This window comes from Lissotriton helveticus, chromosome 4_1 (assembly GCF_964261635.1).
Source record: "Lissotriton helveticus chromosome 4_1, aLisHel1.1, whole genome shotgun sequence".
Classification (NCBI taxonomy): Eukaryota; Metazoa; Chordata; class Amphibia; order Caudata; family Salamandridae; genus Lissotriton; species Lissotriton helveticus.
The window spans coordinates 616566002-616590637 of record NC_136063.1 but is presented as its reverse complement, the minus strand read 5'-3'; the positions used below and the strand labels follow the sequence as shown (position 1 = coordinate 616590637).

The 24636-nt window shown below is 43.7% G+C and overlaps 1 protein-coding gene across 2 annotated transcripts in view; it reads left to right on the top strand.

The window, feature by feature from the left end:
* Nucleotides 1-24636, top strand: part of NKAIN3 (sodium/potassium transporting ATPase interacting 3) — a 2345632-nt gene that overhangs the window by 541307 nt on the left and 1779689 nt on the right. The window lies entirely within an intron of this gene.

The window sequence follows — 24636 nt, the reverse complement described above, 5'->3', positions numbered from 1 at the left end:
CAAAAGTACAAGCAGCCACTCATGTACTTCAAGGTACGTTGTGAAGCAACTGTTTACTCAGCTTCAGCACAGTCGTTGATATGGAACTGAAATCCATGAACTATAACAGGAATGCTCATCACTAAATAGTAAGTCAATTTCCTTCATTGTTTCGTGGTTTGGGAAGACTCAAAACTGTGAAAGTCCAATTACACATTAATGAGGATGTTCGTCCTATTGCTCAAAGTGACAATCAAACTGCCTTCCAGTCATAGGAAGCTGTTAATAAGGAACTTGAATCTTTACTCAAGCATGATATAATTGAGCCTTCTACTTATCCAACTCAATGAGCGTCTCCCATAGTGGTAGTATCAAAAAAGGACAGTGAAGGAGCTGTATGCATCTGCATGGGTATGTGTAAAGCGAACAAGGCCATTGAAAGAGAACAACATCCAGTTCCGCACATTGCCGATATGATAACACGATTGAATGGGGCAAACGTATTCTCTCGCCAGATCTAAATAACAATATCATCAGTTGGAACTTGATGAGAAGTGCAGGTACATAACAACCTTTTCTACAATGTTCGTCTGTTACATTACAAGAGACTATGTTTTGGTCAGTTGCAGAGCTATTCCAAGATGTCAATCAACATATGATACAGCCTGTCATGAATGCTTTTAATTACTGTGATGACATATTGCTTTTTGGAGCTACACAGAAGGAGCATGACAAAGCTCTAAATCAGCTGTCAGTTGCTCACTAATGCCATTTTAAGATTGAATGCTGAGGAATGTGAGTTCCATAAGACATAGTTTAAATTCTTTGGCCATATCTTTTCTGATGGAGACAGATCCTGGTATCCTTGTATGTCCTGGGTTGGTAAAAACGTGAAAATGAGTAACCGCCTCTATAAATTTACTTGTCTCTAATATGCCTCCTAAGCCTTGGGCCCACATTCTATAGCTGACTGTACCACCGTTCTATAGCTGACGCTATTGTGTCAGAATAAGATTTAGAGCTAGCAACAGAGGAGCACCCACACAGTTTCTTACTATGATCAGTATCTGAGACTTGGTTAGAGGAGCTCAAATCAGTATGGCACCAAAGATGCGGTCTGTAATCACTTTTTTACATATTCGACTTTTGACTTTGTGTGTGGATGTACCTACTTCATCAGAGAGCCCCACTGAGTTAACAATTTTACCTTCAGGCTACGTTTAGCACTTCCCTTCAGTTAACAATTTTTACCTTGAGACCTAGTCAGCAAGATGAAAGTTCTGCGGGGCAAAACAGGATGATGTGGCTAAAACAGGGTCCACAAGATTGAGCACATTGCTTCTGTGGCACGGCTGAAGCCTTGATTGTCAATGTCAAATGATCTGAGCAGGGCAAAGAAGGAAATTATAGCCACTGAATTTGCCTATCCTCCCTGTTGGGGTCATTTTGCTGCCGTTTTCTGCTTTTGCGCTATACTTTGGGTCTAAATCACTTTTTGGAGATTGAATCCTTCAATGGCACAGGGCTGTCAGCAGTGGTATACAAGATTTCATAAGGGTGAATATCTGGTTTTACCAGACTCGCAGCATTTTTTTAACTTTACTAAGCCTAAGCAGGGTGATCCAGAGAATTGTGCTCACCTGGAGAGACCCATCTTTGGTTAGCCTTGGCACCTAGTCCCCCCCAACGAGAGGAAAAATGTCAAAGTCTCAACTTCACAAAAAACTTAATATTTTCTCTCATCACTGACAACGTTTTCAAACTATCATGAATAGTTTCTTAGGTACTAGGCGTCAGATTGGAATGGGAGATAGGTTTCTCAACCACTTCCTTCTTCAAAGGCTCCAGCAAAAAGCCTTTCTCACTGGTATGCTGGTTATTCTTCCAAAATGGGACCAATCCTCTTCTTCTTGTAGACTTCCAGGACCTCAGCATTTATGGCCCTTTGAGATTGGCTAGCAGCGCTGGAGATTCTTTTTTAAGTGAACGTAATATGTCCCCCCACAGTCCCTGCTACTTACCCGGCATCATCCTTATTTGACCCACTGTCCCTTCCCAGAAGAATTCCACGTTGTATTGCAGCACTTCTTGTTTTTCTAGCAGAAGCTACAAAAGGCAAACCCTATTCCTGAGTCCTTTAATATGGCAGGACAGAGTCTTCATTTTGCTGAGCTGTGGTGCTTTTTAAGTGCACCCCAGGTCTTTATCTATTACTTAGGTCCTACCTTCTCCTCATCAATTGCCCTTCTATTGGAGTGAATACAAATATGTCCCTTTGAATGCATGCTTCCTATTGTGACTTTCCTTTAACACTCGAGTCAGATACACAAGATCACACCGGTGTTTGTGTGTCACAACTCTCAACCTCTCATCATTTCCCTGCACATGTATCTGAGAAGTAAAGAGCTGGGTGGTTACTACAATGCTAGCTCTTGCAAATCATTTCTCTTGTTTTGGGGCCCACGTCAGTGGTTATTGACACAAAATCCCCTTGGTCTCCAGGCAGAACATTAATTATGAAGCCCTTCATACATTTTAACAATGATGTCGGCTGAGGACAAATCTCATTACAATTCACTGCAAAAGGTTTCTGTCTAGATTATTTGTTTATCTAGGCCGAAATGTAGAAGTTAAATTCACTTCTATCATTTTTTAAAATTATTTGTAATAGCTAAATTCACCACAAAATTGTTTTCTCAAATAAGTAAAATGCTGCAAGAATCTAACCTGCCCCACGGTCCAAATACCAATATATACTTTTTAAACATAGTGCAGGTGCTGTTAAGGTAAAATGACCACAGCCTCAGCAATACCAGCACTTTGTTATCCCTGTTTCTACTCAAATATGCAAGCTGGCATAATATCCATGGTTCACGTCTGACTAATATGCATCTGGTCTTCTGGGCTATTACGCATATATTAATATTGTTAGATGTAGGCTGAAACATGTTAAAACAATTTATGGTGACATGTTATCACTGCTGCATTGTCTGTAGTGTCACTGGGCTGCTAGTCAGCCCTTTTGCTGTCTTTTATCATAATAATGGGTGGCATAATGTGACACTGCTTTCATCGATGGATATTTGACCTTTCTGCATTTGCGTAGTTTTTGTGGGGTTTCTGTGAGTTACCAGAAAGCAAAATCTGCCTATTAGGACATGAAGACCAGCTGCCATATTCTGGAGCACACAGGCAGTGCAAAGTTGGTGAGTAGTGGAAGGGCGAGATTTTGATCGATACCTTATCACTATTGATCTAAACCTCGATCTGGTCGACTGAACCTTTGTTGCCTGTCATTGAGGGAAGAAAGTGCATCTCTTACCAAGTTAGTTCACCCAATAAAGGACTCCGCTCCAAAAGATCACAAACAACTTCTAGCTTTCAAAAGTTTATTGTAAGGTTAGGATAAGCTGCAGATACAGGCATCTCAGAATGAGATTCACGAGATACACAGGTCCAACTACATACATGTGCTCTCTGAAAGCCCTCAGACGAGCAACAGAAATTACCAGCACAAGTTCTAAGAATAATAAAGCTATCAGCATTGACGCATATTGAGATCTCTCCTTCATTTAAGTTGGAGGAAAAACACACAGGTTAGGCTGTCCCTACCCTGCTCTAGATGGTATCCCTACTTAACCAAGTCTCAACCTAACAAAAGGTGTCAGCAGTGAATGACCCCCAAGGGAAGTCACTCACTCTTAGTCTCTTGGTGAAAACCTATAGTTCTCCAGTCATGACCCCTCTCTGCCTACCCATCCGCTCTCTAAAGGGTCCTCAGGCATCTGCTCTAACTCCACCCAGGGGTGCTGTCCCTAATACAAAACAGTCAACAACATTTGAGACGCCCCTCGTGAGACGCCCCTCACGTGGTGTAGCTTCTGGCTTTTTCCATGCTGCTTTGTATTGGGCCTCATACGTTGGAGTTGACCTTGCTTCTCAGACTCTTCTCCGGCCCGCTGATACCCCTTAAAACATTCCGGAACCCTCCTCCATGTCTGGGCCGTCTTCTGAACAGACCTCTATTCATATTATTTATAATTGGATCCCCCCTTTTCTCTTGCAGACAGACATCTGCAGCCAAGATCCCAACTCTCATAGACTTCCAAAAAGGTTCGCAACATTTCTCGGCCCAGACCAGTACGTGTAAATCAATGTTAAAACATTTCAGGCCTACAGCATTTCTCATAATGATTATAGCATTCAACTTCTTCATTAATTAAAGCATGTTAATACTTTTATTCTATTATTCAGTAAACACATCTATAAATCATGGCCCATTAATGCAATGACCAAAACATTAGTGAAATCCATATCGTGAAAAGAAACACCTTCCCCTTCCCTTCTAGCTCTGGCCCTGAGGCCTACCACATTCTGCGTTTAACCACATGCCATCTTACATTTTAGCAGCTACACGACATGGATTCAGGAATAATCACATCTAATAAAATCATATAGTGTCACACATTTCTGTATTAGTTCCACTTCTTCTTAAATCTCTACATTATCTATACATTCAGAATATAATTGCAGATACTACTAGCACTCATGGCATTTCTCCTCATGATTTGTGCTTACTACGGGTAAGTGTGATGCACTCATACATTTAGGTCAGTTTGCGCTCTCTCAGTTCCCCCCTTTGATGACCTCTCGGGGTCATCACTAACATTTAAACTGCAGTTATTGCTAGCATAACTTGTCTCTGCGTTTCCAGAGCCCTCAGACTCCTGTACTGATTATCTTGTATGGCAGCCAATCTCTGCAGCTGCTCTCTTTGGGCCCTTTCCGACCTTTTTGCTCTGTACCATTTGAATACCCTCACCAATCCCCACAATATGATCCCACAGATCAATATTATGATGATAGGTTTTAGTATATACCACACAAAGCTTTTGCCTAGGGTGGAGATCCACCCTCCAACTTCACTCATTCCGTGGCCCACCTTTTCCCAGACATTTTCTCTACTCAAGTCTTCGATCTCCTTGTGAATATCAGTTATGTTCCTAATAACTTTCTCAAGGGGCTTTGAATTGTCTGGAATGTAGGTACAACATTCCTGGACCTTCAAAGCCTTACAGACTCCGCCCTCTTTTGCTAGTAGGACGTCTAACGCAAGACGGTTCTGAAGAACCATAGCCCTTATCGATTGCATCTCTCCTTCTACCAGCATTAAGGACTGAGCAGTGCTGGCAGACAACCTGTCGACGACTGTTGCCAGTCGTCTAATTTTAACATCATTAAGGATTAGTCCCAAAAGAGGGAACACAGCTCCAAAGACATCTCCAACCATTTCTGCATCTCCTATATCTCTCCTTCCCCTCGATGATGTCTTGCCCTCGATGATCTCTAAGTCTTGTGCATGATATATTTTGGGGAAGACAATTGCTAGGTAACATGATCCATACCAGTTGTCAGGTAGTCTCACGTAGGCATTTCTTCCACATACAAAATACACATTTGGAATCACTTGCATTCCCTTCAGGAAATCTTTAGTATAGTACTCTATATTGAAAGCATGTTCACAGCTGACTTCTCCCACGTATACATTTTCGTAATACGTTTTGGCTCGGTGAAGACATAGCTTTCCTCTCTGCGTCTTATCTAAAGCTATTGGACCACTACTACCCTTTCTCTTGTGTGCCTTCTCTTCCTCGGTCCAATCTGTTTTCCATTGTCCTGATTTTTTCAAAATCTTTTGTCTCCTGTAACGATCATCCACCTGCCCTATGAACTTCTTCTCGACTTCTGACACTTTGCATGTCAGGTTATTTCTACGGGCATGTGAAGTATCTAAGGTAATCCAAGGAATGAAGAACTTGGCCAATCTGTCTTCACTCTTCCAGTAGTCCCATTTGTTCATCTGCTTATAATTTGGGACTTCTGGCAACACTGAATCATAGTTGGAGAAATAGTATTCAAAACTATCTCTCCCATAAAATATACTAAGCAATAAGCTACATGTAATGCCATATGTCAGCGGGAGGTGATGATATCTAATGCCTTCATCTACAGACGCCGGCAACTGCATGCAGACGTAACAGTCCTTAACCTCCATGGCATCCACGTATTCATATAAGAGTTTAGCATAAGCATTTGACCTAAAGTCTCCTTGGGACTCATCTACGTGTAACCTGCGGGCTTCTGCAGCTAATAACGCTTTCTCTTGAGTGTTTTCCCTTTTCTCACCAGCAACAGTGGGTGTAAGCGTTTCTACAGATTTCACATCAGTTACCTTCGCCTCTTCCTCATGTCCCTTTACATAAGAAATTGTTACCACTAAAGCTATTAATATTATCACTCCTACTATTAGTGTACCTATTATACATTTAGCTCTGCGGTTCTGGGTGCCGGCTTCCATTTCGTCAGACAATATAGCTCTCTCTTATCTTGGCACAAAGTTCTTTTCTTCTCGTTCCTTTACAGTCTCTTTTTACTCCTTTTGTCTTTAGAATCCACACAACTGGAAGCTGACAACCTTCTTCGCAAAGGTCCTTTAACAGTTCAATAAAGACAACCCTAGCCCTTCTCCATCAACTCAAGGGAAGGTCCCTAATATTCTCTGCTTCCTGGGCGCTAGGTAATCTTCTTGTTCTGCTCGCTTTATTTACAAAGTCCTTTAAGCATCTACTATCAGGTTTGTGCCTGCAGCTTCGATAGCAAAGTTCAGTATTTCCAAACGAAGATTGTGCTCTTCATGGGCTGTTATCGTTGTACCAAAGTCGGGGAATTGCAATTCTGAGAGAAACATGTGTTTTAACTTGCTGAGGCGGGGAGGTCTGGGGAGCATGAATGTTAGTGACCCTTCTTGTTCGACTCCGGGTACCAACAGTCGTATTTCCACGGTGACGATGGGCTCAGAACTGGACACCACCACCGCTCGAATCCTCCCTGTCTCCTGTTTCAAAGACATTTGTCGCCAGATATGTCCACTCAGGGGTGGAGTATCTTCTGCTAGGCACACGCACTCTTCTTGACCTTCTTCGGTCCGGTGCTTCAGCGCCCTGAGCACCTTCTTCCGGGTCTGAGTCTTCTGATATCGGAGGAAGGGTTATCTCTGGAGTTGACCTCAGGCTAGAGCTCCTTCTTTGCGGCCAATTAGCTTCTCCACGTGCCCTTCTACTCCTTCTTCTTCTTGTCTGTTCTCGCTCTCTGTCAGACCTGTCAGTGTCTGACTCGTACTCCCAGCTACTTTCTCCTTCTGTAGCGTCGTCTGTTTCGCTGTTGTACTGACCGTCCTCAGCTTGGTCAGACTCGTTCCCTGCTTCCGCTGGCACCTCTACAGCTTGGCTAGCCCCCTCTATGGCTTCTCGGTCCTCTGCTGGACGTCTATCCGAGAGAGGAGCTGTTTCTTCCAGAGGTGCTGGAACCCTTCGCGTATGTGACGCGTGGATCCAATTGGGCAGGCCTCCCACCTTCACAGCCGTGTTCGCGATCAGGATGATCTGGAAGGGCCCACGCCAACGAACATCCAGGCAGTTTCTTCTCACATGTTTTTTCACCAGGACCCAGTCCCCAGGATACAGGTCATGGCACGGGCCCTGGCACGATGGAACCTCGGCAGCCTGCACCGATCGTTTCACCCTTTCTTGTCGTCTGTTCATATTCTTTACATGCGCTGCCCTAATCCATGCATCAAGGGCTTCAAACTGAGTCGGTCTAGGCAAGGGTCTCATTGAGGTCATGACTGATTTTAATCGATGTAACACCTCTAATCTGAACGTCCCGTACTTCGGGAACGTCAGTTCCTCATTTCCTTCCGTAATCTTACTCCACTCTGTTATCCAAAGGATCGTATGCAGCCCAACATTCACTGCCATGTAACGAGCCGGCGTACCCTCCGGCGGGGCTTCTTCCCCTTCATCCGATCCCCGCTTCTCTTTTTTAAACGCCGCTCTCAGCCATTTAAAACACTTCATAATTATACGCACAATATCCAGCCTCGCTACTCTGTTTACTTCCTGATGACAATCCACCAATCCTAGCGCGGCTTTGCTAACTTGGCCTATCGCAGCGCGGTCTTTCTCCGGTCGGCCAATCCCAGCTCAACACTTTCTGACGTCTTTGCTAGCTGGCCTATCACAGCGCGGTCTTTCTCCGGTCGGCCAATCACAGCGCGACACTTCCTGACGTCACTTTTCTCCGCTTCGCAGCAGCACCCCTCCTTTCTCAACTCGTCTCCCGGTCATGCATGCGTCCCATTCATACACCGAAAAATGACTACTTCCGACCAAGCGGTCACTTCCCTCGACTGTACGTCCACAGTCTATATGTAATTGTCAACACAACTGACGAAATGTCTATCGTCTCTCTGATAGGTTGCTTACACACACAGTAACCTCCGACCAGCGTCCGTTACTCACGCACTCACTCTTACGTTCCCCCTATCTCGGTCCTTCGGGTGATCAATGGTACCTCATGACCCCCTTCACACTAGTTGACAATTACTCTGGGTGTCCGATACACCCGAACCACTTAAGCTCTCCTTGAACTTAAGATTTCCACCGGTTGCGCGCGCTCACAACCTGTTCCACAGTCACTCTACAGACATTCAACTCCGCCAGACATTACAACATAGATACAATACAAAAACACCGCAATCTAACACGCATGACCCTTTATACTCACTCTCGACCGATACTGCTGCTTTTTCTGTCTCACGTCATCCGGATCTTCTTCGGCGGGCGATTCTTCCGATCATCGATCTCTAGGGGCCTTGGGGTAAGCTAACCTGGCCTAGGTCACCGTCCTCAAGAAGGCAACCATCCTCTGCTACCAACTGGAAGGGCGAGATTTTGATCGATACCTTATCACTATTGATCTAAACCTCGATCTGGTCGACTGAACCTTTGTTGCCTGTCATTGAGGGAAGAAAGTGCATCTCTTACCAAGTTAGTTCACCCAATAAAGGACTCCGCTCCAAAAGATCACAAACAACTTCTAGCTTTCAAAAGTTTATTGTAAGGTTAGGATAAGCTGCAGATACAGGCATCTCAGAATGAGATTCACGAGATACACAGGTCCAACTACATACATGTGCTCTCTGAAAGCCCTCAGACGAGCAACAGAAATTACCAGCACAAGTTCTAAGAATAATAAAGCTATCAGCATTGACGCATATTGAGATCTCTCCTTCATTTAAGTTGGAGGAAAAACACACAGGTTAGGCTGTCCCTACCCTGCTCTAGATGGTATCCCTACTTAACCAAGTCTCAACCTAACAAAAGGTGTCAGCAGTGAATGACCCCCAAGGGAAGTCACTCACTCTTAGTCTCTTGGTGAAAACCTATAGTTCTCCAGTCATGACCCCTCTCTGCCTACCCATCCGCTCTCTAAAGGGTCCTCAGGCATCTGCTCTAACTCCACCCAGGGGTGCTGTCCCTAATACAAAACAGTCAACAACATTTGAGACGCCCCTCGTGAGACGCCCCTCACGTGGTGTAGCTTCTGGCTTTTTCCATGCTGCTTTGTATTGGGCCTCATACGTTGGAGTTGACCTTGCTTCTCAGACTCTTCTCCGGCCCGCTGATACCCCTTAAAACATTCCGGAACCCTCCTCCATGTCTGGGCCGTCTTCTGAACAGACCTCTATTCATATTATTTATAATTGGATCCCCCCTTTTCTCTTGCAGACAGACATCTGCAGCCAAGATCCCAACTCTCATAGACTTCCAAAAAGGTTCGCAACATTTCTCGGCCCAGACCAGTACGTGTAAATCAATGTTAAAACATTTCAGGCCTACAGCATTTCTCATAATGATTATAGCATTCAACTTCTTCATTAATTAAAGCATGTTAATACTTTTATTCTATTATTCAGTAAACACATCTATAAATCATGGCCCATTAATGCAATGACCAAAACATTAGTGAAATCCATATCGTGAAAAGAAACACCTTCCCCTTCCCTTCTAGCTCTGGCCCTGAGGCCTACCACATTCTGCGTTTAACCACATGCCATCTTACATTTTAGCAGCTACACGACATGGATTCAGGAATAATCACATCTAATAAAATCATATAGTGTCACACATTTCTGTATTAGTTCCACTTCTTCTTAAATCTCTACATTATCTATACATTCAGAATATAATTGCAGATACTACTAGCACTCATGGCATTTCTCCTCATGATTTGTGCTTACTACGGGTAAGTGTGATGCACTCATACATTTAGGTCAGTTTGCGCTCTCTCAGTTGTCTCTCACAAAGGTCCAAAAAATCCAGCAAGTAGTCCTTATATTAAAAACATTTTGGCTAACCAGCGCAAAAGAGAATTTTCCTAAATAAGGCAAATAAGGTTGTGGACTTATGAGAAAAACATCAGGAAATAGGGTGAGGGACAGACATGAAACACGCATTGTAAAAGCCAACAGATCTAGCCTTTCCTGATACTATGATTATTATTTTTTAATGCAAAATTAATAAAATATTTACTGATATGACCGCTTTACTAGTGATGTTTTTACATAACAAGCCTTTTCACTGTACCATGTGTTTTATGTGTGAAGATGATAAGAATAAATCACCACAAACAAAACACTAAAATTGCAGACAGCTACAATGTTACAGTGTCACTTTAGTATAGCAACTTTAAAAAAGAGACAGAAAATAAATCATCATCTAATTGGGCATTCAATGTGCTGGCAACATAAGTAGATGTTATGTAAAGTTCCATAGCAAATACGTAAAAATAAAACACAAGTTACACCAGTTTTGTCCCGGAAGAGAAAAGAGCTATTTAAGGAGGATGTGAACAATGTGCATAGACTTTTCACATTTATTCAAAGGGAATGGAGCCAATGGATAAAGTGGGCTGACCCACTGCCACATGCAGTATTCTGCAATTGGGTGGAAGGAAAATGTGAATAACAATTCACCATACCAATGGCCGAAGACCACTAACCAAAAGTCCCACTCTGTAAGTCTATTATTATTGATTGTTTTGGAAAAGCGGCAGTCTGGCAAGATGCTAAAACTGTCTCAAAGGCCAATGGGTGTTCATCAAAGTCTTCGTTCTACACAAGATAGCATCTTCATATTTCTATCAGTTTTTACTTTAAACTGAGGGGTCAATATGATTTTTCCATTGATTCGGTTGTGGTGAGGCAAGGCAAATATGTCATAATTCATTGAAATACAACGGCAGACGTCTGATCACACATGCTCAGATATCAAACAGCAAATATCTCTATCAGGGTCCACAGCTCCATGGCCTCGGCCCGAAAGAGAAAAGCTAATGCACCAATGACTTTATTCATTTATTTGCAGTTTTATACAGCGTAGAGAAGACCCGATTTGTGACAGAGAACTTTGCACAAGGACAACTGTATACGTATATATATATATATATATATATATATATATATATATATATATATATATATATATATGCGTGATCAAGAGCACTAGTTGCTCGAAACGCGTCGCCTGAGAGGTTGAAATAAATCTCCCTTACTGCAGCCTGGGGTCCGTGTCTTCATTTGCAGGAGTTTTGCTGGTTTGAAGATTTTGTTTTCATATATATATATATATATATATATATATATATATATATATATATATATATATATATATATATATATATATATATATATATATATTTTGTTTTACCAACCGCTTTGTGATTCCCTGCGTTGTAAAAGCCAGTGGAATAACGTCATAGATTCTATTCAGCTATCTCCTTTCAGCATTCATCACAAGAACGGAACCAGTGTACATGGATGTGCAAGAGGCTACATGATGCTGTAAGTTGTATTGTGTAGACCCCTCTCACAGAACGTGATCACTGGTTGAGGCAGTCTACAGTGAACTAGAAGTATTCCCCTGAGTAAGAATGATTAGAAGAAGCCAAAAAGGGGTCAAGGAAAAACAATACCACAATACAAATATATATGAAGAATTCTTACAATTTATTGAAACAGTATAATTCAGGATCTCGACATCTTCGCTGATATATTGTATCATAGTACATATAGCTTAGGTGTATACAATAGAGTCCGAATATACAATAAGTATTGCACAAATTTTATGTCTTACTGTTTTTTCTGTCTTTGTGATTCAATCTTGCTGGCCGAAATTGAAACTCTTTTTTATTGTTTTAATTTTGCTGAGTGGACTCCAATCTTTGGGACCACTCTCCTTTTAACATTTGTATGTTTCAATAAATTGTAAGAATTCTTCATATATATTTGTATTGTGGTATTGTTTTTCCTTGACCCCTTTTTGGCTTCTTCTAATCATTCTTACTCAGGGGAATACTTCTAGTTCACTGGTTAGACAACCCCATTTCCCTTGATGTTCAGTTATAGGGGTACCTCTCATATTTACCCTTACCCACCCTGAGGCAGTCTACAGCCAAAGAACAAAGGAAGGCAGAGATGTCTTCTTTTCTGTTTCACAGGACATTCTGTGACTTTCTTATATAAAAAATGAGCATTCTTACATCTAGGCTATGTCACCATCACCCTCAATAGGCACCCGCTGTGAATGACTAAAGGCAAATTAACACTCCTCAAAGAAACACATGACCTTATGCATCATCTACTTGTATAATACGCACAAGTAGTGCATAAACCCATTTGTGTCAGTCACTTTTTCTATTACAGTCACGAGGCATAATACACCACTACTGTATGGGTGTACGAGTCAAGCAAGTCACAATCCTTGTTGTCTGAGTATTTGTGTATGGAACAAACAATGTTTCACATTCATTCTAACATATACTATATGCAGCTTACACACCAGAAAAAAAAGATTGCATTATTTTCTATCATCTATGAAGGGAACAAGCAGATACATACGACTTCACAAATCAAATCTGAAATTCGAAAAATTGACTTAGTAAAATCAGGTTGTTCTATTTCTTTTTACAGAACCTCGACAATGTATGCCAAATTAATTTGCATCTTTCTATCACAGTGCATATCTTAAGCAATATGGCATGTTATATTTAAAGTTTGTCTTGTGAGGCATGAAATGAAATGTATTTTTATAGGCCTTTAGTTGCATACATAGGTTGCTTTTCGAAACTACTGTAAGAGAGTCATTTGTAGCCAAAGATCAAGTAGTGTTTGTACTTCCTCATTTCCTCTTCCACATTCCTAATAGTGAGAGGTGCATGACCTCTCCAAGATACCCTTTTTTGATTTTCTAAATAAATACACCCCAACCATTCTCCAACCGGCGACTTACCTTCAGCGGAAAGCACCACAAAGGGAAACGTCCCCCCACAAACTCTATACTCTCTGCTTCTGTCCTTCAGATACACAACCTGGATGCTGATGTGGTCAAAATGTGTGTTTTCTGTTTTGGATTTCAACCCACCCTTGGAGGAAGTGAAACCTCTGTCTGGGGTTCTATTTGGAGCAGATGGTTCGCTTCACTCCCTCCAATTGCGTGCTGTTGAGACATAAGCACTTTTCAGCATTTGTTGGTGCTTAATACCATTAAAAGTGCTGATTGGACAGATTTGGACTATGTGTGAGTACCAAAGGACGAAGTGCCTAGGCAAAAAAATACAAAAAAGACTCAGAAACCCCACATTCAAAAATACACACAGGAAATAAGTGCTGGGAAACTCACACACAACAAGGTTAAATGCAAACCATGAAGGTTTGTATAACATTTAGAATACTACAGAATGCAAAAAGGCACATGGTTAGTCAGTTCAAACTACTGCAAATACAAGGCAAATATAGAGTCAAAGAGCAATTAGACATAGAGCTACTCAAATTAAGGAGATAATAATGAAAAATATTCTAAGTTGAAGGTAAAACAATAGAGTGACATGGAGTCTGTCTCTATGAATAAGGGAAAAAATATTGGCACAAATCCCAAATACAACTGTTGTTGTAGCATTTCAGCAGCGGAGAATCAGGCCCTAAGCATGGTGTGAAGAGGCACCATGGATTGCATTCCTAATATTACTTTATTAAAAGCCAGTCATCATTCAGAAGTTTCATTATGTTATGTTATGGATTATTTATAAAGCGCGACGTTTACCCGAAGATATCTTGGAACTGAGTCTGCTACAGCATTAAAGAAAGATGGTTAGTTATTAAAATTGAAGAAGTCATTTGTGGAAAAGCCAGTTTTTTAATGCTTTCCTGAAAGGCAAGTTTTTAGGAATAGATTTGATGTGAACTGGAAGGGAGTTCCAAAGTTTTATGGCACTGTGTAAGAAAGCCTGGCCCTCCCCAGGAGGCAAGTCTGTAAAACAAGCTAACAAAATTAATAATCAAGTACCACCTTTTAGCTTACAGGCAAATGGAAATTGCATTGCTAAACAATAGCTGCTTGAAAATACAAATAAAACAGAGATCTGCTAGCAAAGATGTCAACCTTGAATGTTGAAACATTATTTGTTTTCCTCTGACAGTAAGCTTATAAATTGTTATTGCTAAAATAAGCATCTCAACAGAGCAGAACACATTTTGAGTATTTCCTGAAGTGAGAAAAAAGACACCGTATGAATTAAATTATGAACACCACGCACAGTGGAACTTTTAAAAGGCACGTTTTCAATGCTATAAGGCTAATGGCCTAATAGCTTTGCGGCCTACTTATGCTAACTCAAACACTTCATTATGAAAAGATGCAATGTATTTACTCTATTTGCTACCCATCCATTTTAAAGAAACACAATCTTTTATTAATGTTCATGTTAGGTTGCATTGGATTCAGTTGGAAAGCTGTTTAACTTGAATGTGTTCCAGCATCACTGTTCTCCTGGCCAACTGGAGTGCAGCTAGACTACTCTTGCCATTGTGAGCGGCATTGCACGCTGCAGCAGAATAGACACCTTCAATGTTGGCTTGCGGCTGCAAATGCACCTCCATTAAGGTCTCAGGGGTGGATGAGGGTGGTTGACAATGCCCTCAACTTCCTTTGCTTCTGGGTGTCTACATACATCTGCAATGTATTCCCTGAATTTGGACGGATGTTGTGCCTTTAGTAGTTTCTCATAGCTGCTTGTAGTGAGCATGGGGGTGTTTCTCAGATGGGGAACACGGACAAGCAGCAGTACTGAACATGCTGTTGTGTACTTTCCAGGTCCCTGGCATGGTTGGGTGCAGGGGCGCAAGTCTTGCCGTGCATGGGTAAGGGTGCCAGTGCATGAGATCAACCACAGATGGGGATGTTTCACCCTGACTGTCAGGGACTCTGCAAATCTTTGGCAAAGATTGGACTACAGTTTACTGCTGAGACGGGTGCTGAGCTTTGGATGTGGGAGTAGCAGGTTTGGTCCTGGTGGTGGTTTGCTTGTGGGGTGCTAGCTACATCTATGGTTGTTGAAGGTACCCCCCTCAACTGCGGGTCGTTTTCACTTCCTCCGTGACACAGCTATGTAACTGTTAGTGGGCTATGATAAATCTTCCTCTGCCCTCATGAAATATTTGCTAACGCTAGCCTTCGGTTTGAGGTTCACTCCTTCTAGTGACCGTTAGGGTTGCAAACTGTCAGAGGCTTCAACAGCTCTCCACTGGGTTGTATTCTGCTTCCCTGAAAAAACTCTATGTGGAGGTACTGTTCTCCCTTAAGTTTGAGAAGCTTCAGGATCTACCAGTTGATGCTTGCCGCAGCCCTGGGTGAGTTGAGGTTATTGTGACTCCTTGGTGACGTGGCCCATGTGCATGGGAAACATCCTTTACAACGCAACTTTTACCACGCAGTGCCTTTACGACGCAACTAATACAACGCATGTCATTACAACGCAGTGCGCTGGGGGGCGCTCTAGGATAGGGAATAGATTTAATTTACTATCCAACACCTTCCCTACTATCCACGGGGACTGGAGTTGGAATAGTAAATTAAACTATTCACTATCCAGCACCCCTAAGCGCTATGCGTTGTAACAGCATGCGTTGTAAAAACTGCGTTGCAAAGGCATGCTTGGTAAAAGCATACGTTGTAATGTCATACATCCCATGTGCACTGGAGCAGTCTTCCTTGTGAGGAAAATTGAATTGTGCCCTGTTATGTGTCCCTACGTATTCCCCAACATGTAATATATGTGCATGAGTAATATGCATTTTCCCTCTATGGCCAAATATAAAGACGCATTTACAGTTGCGTCCAACGTTAGTATGTCAGTTATCCAGTCCTCCTGAAAGCAACGTGAATTAGGCTTTTAGGCCTATGTTGCCAACGTCTTTACATTGTGCACGTTAAATCATCGAGTTGCACCCGTTTCTAGGGCTCTGCAGGGCTCGGACACGAGATCCAGGCCTCAAGTCTCCTGAACCACCCCGAGAGATGCAGCCCCGCCCGCATCCCTGACCCTTCACTTACTTCCTGCCAAGCAGCGCGGTGCCCGGCTCGGCCTGGCCTGCCTGCCAAGAATATATTATGCCTACAGTTATCTGTTCAGCTCCCCGGCTTCACATTCCTAGCTAACGAACAGAATAAACATATCCATCTACAGTCTAGTCCTCCTGTCTCCATGCAAGTGATTTCCTGAATTCGTATCCATAGAAGATCCATAGTTCACGCAATACATGAAGAAATATATGCATACACCAGCCTTTAGAGACAAGCAGCCTTTGCCCTGATGACTTTTAGAATCAAGCAACATGTACTCTAAACACAAGATATCAGATACGCTATAGGTACAGGTCGTTCTGACATCCTAGACTTCAGTCTCCTCTACTAGTGCTAGGAGTCAACATCCCCCAGCTCTCCCCAGTTACACGTCATGACTCGTTTTGCGCGCACCAGTAGGTTAAAGGTTCCAGCTGCCCATGAAGCCCCCTCCATGTGTCCACCCACTTATGACACTTCTGTGACGTCTACATCACACACCTCCGTGCACGCCCTGTGCACGCCTTCTTTTTACGCCCATATGTTCTTATCTTCTTCTTTTCACTTGTTACGCCTACTGTATTCAATGCAACTGTACTGTTTTACTATATATACTGTATGATGTTAATGAAATGTTGAGATCGAGGTCGAGATTGTCCCTTCCTGAGCCTTAGCAGGTGATGGAACCCGATGTCCATTGGCTCGAGCCACTTAATTAAAGCCCGTATGACTCAGATACCACGGACTCTGCCTCTCATTTATTGAGCTATCCTTTTTCCTTTAATGCATAGAAAAATAGTACCGGTAATTTATTTATTTACCACATAATGGCGCCCGAATAGGGACGAGCCCCTTCCCCACGCGCCGGCGATGTAACGCAGGCCCCCTGACCCCCTCTACAGCCGTGACGGACCCCTACTGTGCACCTGCAGGTTTTCCTGCTAAAACTCCCTCAGGCCCACGGAGGAGACGGAGACTGCGGTCCAGCATCCAGACGAGGCGGTGAGGAATGCGGGGAGTCCCGCGCAGAGCCCAAGCCGAGAGAGCAAGGTCCGAGGTATCCGGAGGCCCACCTGTTTCCGAAGCCCAAAGCGCATGCGTAGTGCGTAACAGTAACCAGACGTCGTATCAGTCCAGTCCAGTCGAGTTTCCGAGGCCTTCAGTTTTGCTTCCCGGTGAGTACCGTTGCTGGGGACGCATCTAGACGGGTTCATTAATTTGTGCCCGGTCCAGACGGGTTTGGGTACACAGATCCGGTCCGACGTGTTCACCTAGGTGGATACGGTATGACGTGTCTCTTTATGAGACCGGTATGTTCTGTACTGTTTTAGCAGTGCATCCAGTAATTCTGTTTTCTAGTATTGTCTCTCGAGATTTCTAGTATTATGTTTTCAATGTACTAGGTAGTATCTGTTCAAACTGTTTTTAATGTGTTTTGATGTTGTGGTATGAATGATTTGTTTTGCTATTCATTACTGTGTTCATTGTGTATTGTGTTCAAGTTCGAGTACGTTCAAAGATGCCTCTGTTTTCCAAGTTACGTCAGATAGGAACCAGAAAAGGATTACTCGAAGAATCAGTTCCTGTCCCACCTAGGGACAGTCCTGGACATTTCATGTATCAAAGGTTCAAAAGGTTCAAAATATGCTTTATTCGATATTCAACAAGGAAATATCATATAAGCGTAAAATTTCATAAAATATCATACAAACATACAATTATAGAAATAATTTAAAAACAAACAATTTTGGTCAATTCATTAAGATAAGTAAATGGCAACCATTTAAAAAAAGGCAAGATCTGGAGAGCCAATCTTTTAGAGTGATTAAGAGTTAATTAGAAGAGGAGCAATCAATTAGGCCTTGATGCATAAGGAGCATGTACGACAAGATACATATATACAATTGTTAAGAGCATATTTGGCTTTTTCCATTTTACATGTCTGGGTATAGACACATGGTGGCCAGAGTCCCCTTTCACCAAATGTTATTGTTCATTACTCTGGGGCCCGGGTAAAAATCGAACAAGTCCCAAGTAGAAATAAGGCCATCACCGGGTTTTGGTTAGAAAAGTCTTAAGAAGGGGACAATGTTCCTGTGTTTAAATCTGATCAATATCAGATCTCCCGAAATGTCTTTGGGCAATCTGCCTAACCACCCCACCCTCCTGACGCTCACAATTCCGCCATCTAGGGTGGGCGGCAGCGGTCTGTTGTTGTAGATGGTCTTATTTAGCAGCTCCTCGCTTGTTTCATGATTGCCCTGACCAAGTTCGGGCACCCCGGAAAGAACGGACACGTAGGGGGCAGCCTCTGGAGGTAAATTAATTCTCTGCCTTCTTGGCTGAGGATGTCTAGGGACTTTGGAAGAAGCACTATTATGGTTACGAGTGTTATTTTGGCCCCTTGGGAAGGGTATACTCAGGGCAGGGTCAATTATTCGAGCTTTTTTGAGTTCAGTAAGAATTGGCTTGTCCGAGTTTATACAGAGTGTAGAACGTGGGGAGACAGCCGAATTTACAGTTGATGGGTGAGTCATTTTTACTATTTGTTCCACATTGGACAGCCTGTCTCCCAACTCCTTGATTTTTGTGACCAGGGGTAACAGGGCAGCATTCAACAAGCGTTCAAATTCGGCCAATAGGGTCGATTGAAGGGGGGAAACAGGATTATTTGATGTGGTCCCTGCTTTATGTGGCGTTAGGACAATAGGATTGGCGGGGAGGGATAAGAAGCTACAACACAATGGATTGGCATTTGAAGGAGTATCCTCGTTGTTAAACAGGATTAAATCAGGGGATACAGGAACAGCTTGGGTGGTACAGGTTACGAGATCAGAGACTTTGCCCACTCTGGGGGGGGTTAATATATCGGGGACATAGTTAGTGCCGCACACGGCATTTAGCTCATCCCAAACAGACATCATGGGAGGACTATGTAGAGCCCGATGACGACACAGGACGATTAAACATAAATAAGTATACAGTATTATGTCTCTGTACCTCTTATGTTGGGACCATGTGGGGTGGCCCGCCCCGTCCTCCTCAGGTCCTCGGAGGGCCACAGAGGGCCCGCCCTTTGCCCGGGCTTAGCCCCGGGCGCTCCCGCGCGCGACTCGCGTGGCGAGAGGCGTTCCTCGCTTTACAGGCGCCTCCAGGCGCGAAGGTGGCGTCAGGGACGCGACTCGGCCGCCGGGGCACCTGGGGGTTGTGGTTCTGTGTCCCCGGTGTCAGTGGCGTTGCGCTATTCGGCCGTTCCCCTCACGGCGCTTCTCCCAGGAAGGTCATAAGCCGTTGCCCTCACGGCAGGAATGAAGTCGGGTCAGAGGCCCCCCTCTGAGCGCTCGGCGCTCCTCGCTTTACAGGCGCCTCCAGGCGCGAAGGTGGAGTCAGGGACGCGACTCGGCCGCCGGGGCACCTCGGGGTTGTGGTTCTGTGTCCCCGGTGTCAGTGGCGTTGCGCTATTCGGCCGTTCCCCTCACGGCGCTTCTCCCAGGAAGGTCATCAGCCGTTGCCCTCACGGCAGGAATGAAGTCGGGTCAGAGGCCCCCCTCTGAGCGCTCGGCGCTCCTCGCTTTACAGGCGCCTCCAGGCGCGAAGGTGGCGTCAGGGAGGCGACTCGGCCGCCGGGGCACCTGGGGGTTGTGGTTCTGTGTCCCCGGTGTCAGTGGCGTTGCGCTATTCGGCCGTTCCCCTCACGGCGCTTCTCCCAGGAAGGTCATCAGCCGTTGCCCTCACGGCAAGAATGAAGTCGGGTCATGGCTTAGATGCCATACTGTACTTAGACTTATGGGTAGATTATACTAAGAATCTGGAAGAGAAATATAGATGGCCTGTTTCAGGAACTTGGGATGCTGAGTGCATCATGAGAGTAGAGGAAGCATTATGGAAAAAGAAAGCCAGACAATCCCAGAAAGATGCCATAGAATTGTGGCGTAAAGAATCGCATAAAAGAACAGAAAAGGAAATCAGAAAAGCAGAACTAAGTAGAGAATCATCAGAAAAAGCCCAAGAAAGGGAACTACTAGAAGAAGGTGAACGAGTTAGAGCAGAACAGTCCGACAGACAAAGAAATGCCCTTATTAAAGGCATGTATCCCCTTCTCGCCGAGGGCCTGCCTAAGGCGACCCCGGAAGCACCCTGTAATTTACCGCCACCATTGATCCCGACTAAGCTACGTCATAAACCGACCGCAGCTGAAATTTTCCTTTCTTCCTATTTAGACGATACTGTACCAGAATATACAAATCCGCGTCCTCCCCCGCCTGCTCAACCTCAAAACTCTGTTGATAACGCAATTACTGTTCCTCCAGCCACTGGTCCCGGGAATCCTTTTAATCCGCCAATAACCCAGGACCAACCCACATTACGCTTGCCTACTTTACCAGTCACATTACAAGCAGCAACCGCACATCCAGTATTAGTTGACGATTCTAGTGCAGGAGGAGCAGGGGGAGGTATCCCTATCACCCCGCCTCAAGCAAAACGAATGACGCTAAGAGACATAGCATTACAGCGCACGCCAAAAGTGGCTACTTACGCAGCCCTCAAAAAGTACCTTACTGATTGTAGATATGATCCAGTACCAGGCGAAGATCACATGATATTATATTCAGTACGTCTACGACGAGTTGCAAGCTATTTGACTATCATACCAGAAATGGGGGAACATCTAGACAGAATATATCATTTCATCCGAACAGGGGAAGGACCAGAAAGTATTCACGAGGCCATGGCACAAAGGAAAGTCGAGACTCAAAATATGCTCTTGCAGTTTTTGATAAATTGTTTAATAAGAGAACAAGACCAGCCTGGTAAAGACAAAGATGAGATGAAAGTCCTGACAAGATGGAGTGACAACATAGCAGACGGAAAACACAGTAAACAAAATTGTATAGAAACCATGTATAGAAAGATTCGTAAAGAAATCCTAGGCATACACGAAAGGGCAAAAGCAACGAGAGAACCCGAGAAAGAGAATGACACTTCAGACGAAGATGCAGACACAGACAACCTAGAAAGAATAGCGTACGTGGGTAGGGCGAGACCTTTTGACAGATCCACACGCCTAGAATGTAAGAAAACTTTTCTTCCTCCCGTACCAGAACAGTGTTCTCTTGAACATTTATTCCAAGCTACCGATAGAGTCCTGAGACAACGTAGAGGTTACAGTGAGCTTAGTACCATGCATGAACAGGAACTAGCCCGATCAGCAGTTCAATGGACTAGTAATTCCAGTGCATTTAAAGACGAAGTAGTGGCCCATACGTTTCTGAAACGTCCCCCAGACGAACAACGACTGGTGGGTATGTACATGATCCAGCACCTCATTATACTGTACGAAAGTCAGCATTCTGATCCAGGTCCCCTATATAATGTATTGGACGAGTTACTCCTAAACAGATGGAAGGGCCTAGGTACCGATTTGATTAATGTCATCTTAGAACAACGCCATAAATACAGAACGTTCCTGACTCCACATTTCGTTCCTGTTCAACCCCCAGTAAGGTACATAGATAGACAGAATCCTTTGCGAGAAGTGCATCCTGTTAAGGGAACGGGAGGTGCACTCGAACGAGTATTTGTTTACACCCCTTTAACGAAAATAGAACTACTGGAAATGAAAAAGTTAGTACCCTGTCACGATAAAGATCCAGCAGGGTTCCACCGTGAATTAAAAGACATGCTCCGTATGGGAGAATACACGTATCCCGATATCATAAAAATGTTAAAGGTCCTGTTGCCTGCGGGCATATATGAAAAACTTAAAGAAAAAGAATGGGAGGTGGGAGAGAAAAAGATTGACTGGGCCGAATTAGAGAACGAAGATAATACTCGAGTTCCTGGTACTGGTCTCGGGGAAAAAGCCAAAGCATTGCCCGAATTGTTAATACAAGTCCTGCCAAGATTACTAACCACGAAAAAGGAAGACTGGGATGCCATCTCAGCCTGTAAACAGAAACAAGACGAAGACACTAGTGATTTTTATTCCAGATTTGAAAAATGTTTCATTATTAATAGCGGCTTGAAAACAAGTAGTGAGTCGTATCCACATCTTTTTGTTACCAAACTAGTAGAAAATTCTTTACCACAAGTTAAGAATCGAGTACTGAAAGTCGAGAGTACCTGGCAAGCTAATACCCCGTCCCAAATGTTACAAATGTTACAGTACCACCAGAACCGAATCAGAGAAGAGCAGGAACATGAAAAGAGACGTATGAAAGACACGAAAATGAAAGTACTAGTTGCACAGTCTGTTCCGGTAGATAGTCAGAAGAGGGGTACGACTCAGACCAGTCATTCTGCAGCTCCCGTTAAAGGGACATGCAATTATTGTAAACAGCCAGGTCACTATATAAACGAATGTGCAGTTCTGAAACATAACATAGCTACTGGTAAGACGAAAGAGAGACCGCGTCCTCCTAGACAGGAACATGTTCCGCAAAACACGCAACCACCGCAGAACGCACAACAGACAGTTACAGTACCGCAGCCTATAGCTGCCACACAACACGTTACACAGCAGATGTACCAGTACGCACAGTCGGATTATCTGGAATATCAGCAGTATTCATGAAACAGCCTAGAGAGGGAGGTTGGCTTGCCTCTCATCGAGGTTCCTGTAGATCAAGAGGGTCCCTATGTACACAGTCAAGTATTAGGGAAAGACAGAAAATGTCTGATTGATACAGGGGCAAGTAGGACTACCATCAGTCATGACAAGGTTCCAGGGGCTCCGCTCTCAGGCTCAAGAAATGTTTCCCTGGGATTTTCAGGAAAGCCTATTGTTAACGAAATATCGAAACCAGTTTCCCTAGAAGTTGGTCCATTGTCTCGAACTACAGACTTGTTACTTACGAAATCATGTCCAGAAAACTTACTCGGTATTAAAACATTGAAAGAATTAGGAGCAGTGATTTGTTGTTCTCCGGAAGGAGTGAGATTGTTTTTACGTGATTTTAAAGGACATTATGTGTTAAGAGATTTTGATCCAAGATTACTGAATGTACCACAGCATTTATGGGCGCAAGGTCCAACTGATGTAGGTTATATGCATATTACACCATATCGTGTCACTCTGAAACAAGGAGTTGTACTACCTCGAATCCGACAATACGAGTTGCCACCTGAGGCTGTAGCAGCCTTATCGAAAATCATCGACGAGCTCATTGCTCAAGGAGTGGTTGTAGAAACTGACTCCAATGTATGTAATTCTCCGATCATTCCGATCCTTAAACGCACTGACCCAAATGCACCTCCAGTTTATCGACTAGTGATTGACCTTCGAGAACTTAATAAATGTATCATACCCCAGTACCCAGTAGTTCCAGATATCTCTTCCCTATTGACTGCCATTGATTCCGAAGCAGCGTTCTTTACTGTTATCGATCTCAAGAACGCCTTCTTTAGTGTCCCCATCCATCCAGACAGCCAGTTCCTTTTCGGATTCTGTTTAAATGGAAGAAGCTATAAATTCACATGTGCACCTCAAGGGTTCACAGAAAGTCCTAGTATTTACAGTCAAGCACTGAAACGACAACTAGACAGTATTCACATGCCAACTGACACTGCCCTGCTCCAGTACGTGGATGACCTATTGATCACTGCCCGTACAGAACGTGACTGCGAACGTGCGTCACTGACAGTCTTGTATTTTCTGGCAGACATGGGGCACAAGGTGTCCCCTTCGAAACTGCAATTCTGTGTCCAGCAAGTGGTATACCTTGGACACTTGCTGTCCAAGAGGGGTAGACAGCTGACACCTGACCATATCCAGTTAATTGCACATCTTCCACAGCCCAAGACACAGAAGGAGGTACGAGCTTTTATCGGCCTCACTTCTTACTGCAGACAATGGATCCCTCAGTACGCATATCTAGCCAAGCCACTGATACAATTGACAACACGGGAGGCAGCGACATCGACTGTCCTCCCTTGGACCCAGGAACATACACTTGTTTTCAATGAATTAAAGAAAGCTTTATGTCAAGCACCTGTTTTAGCAACACCAAACTACAGTAAACCTTTTACACTTTTTGTCACTGAACGTGATGGTACAGCATTATCAGTTCTCACACAAGATCAAGCAGGACAACACAAGCCTTGTGCTTATTTTTCTAGCACACTAGATCCAGTAGCCCAGGCTTTGCCTGCGTGCCTCAAATCAGTTGCAGCCACAGCTTTAGCTATCAGACAAAGTGATTCCATAGTGTTAGGACACCCCCTGACAGTACAAGTTCCACACTCCGTGGAAGTTCTTTTAAACCGTACACAGACTCAGCACTTGACTATAGCACGATTGACAGGATATGAATTGACACTGTTTCAGCCACACATAGAAATCAGACGCTGCAACATATTA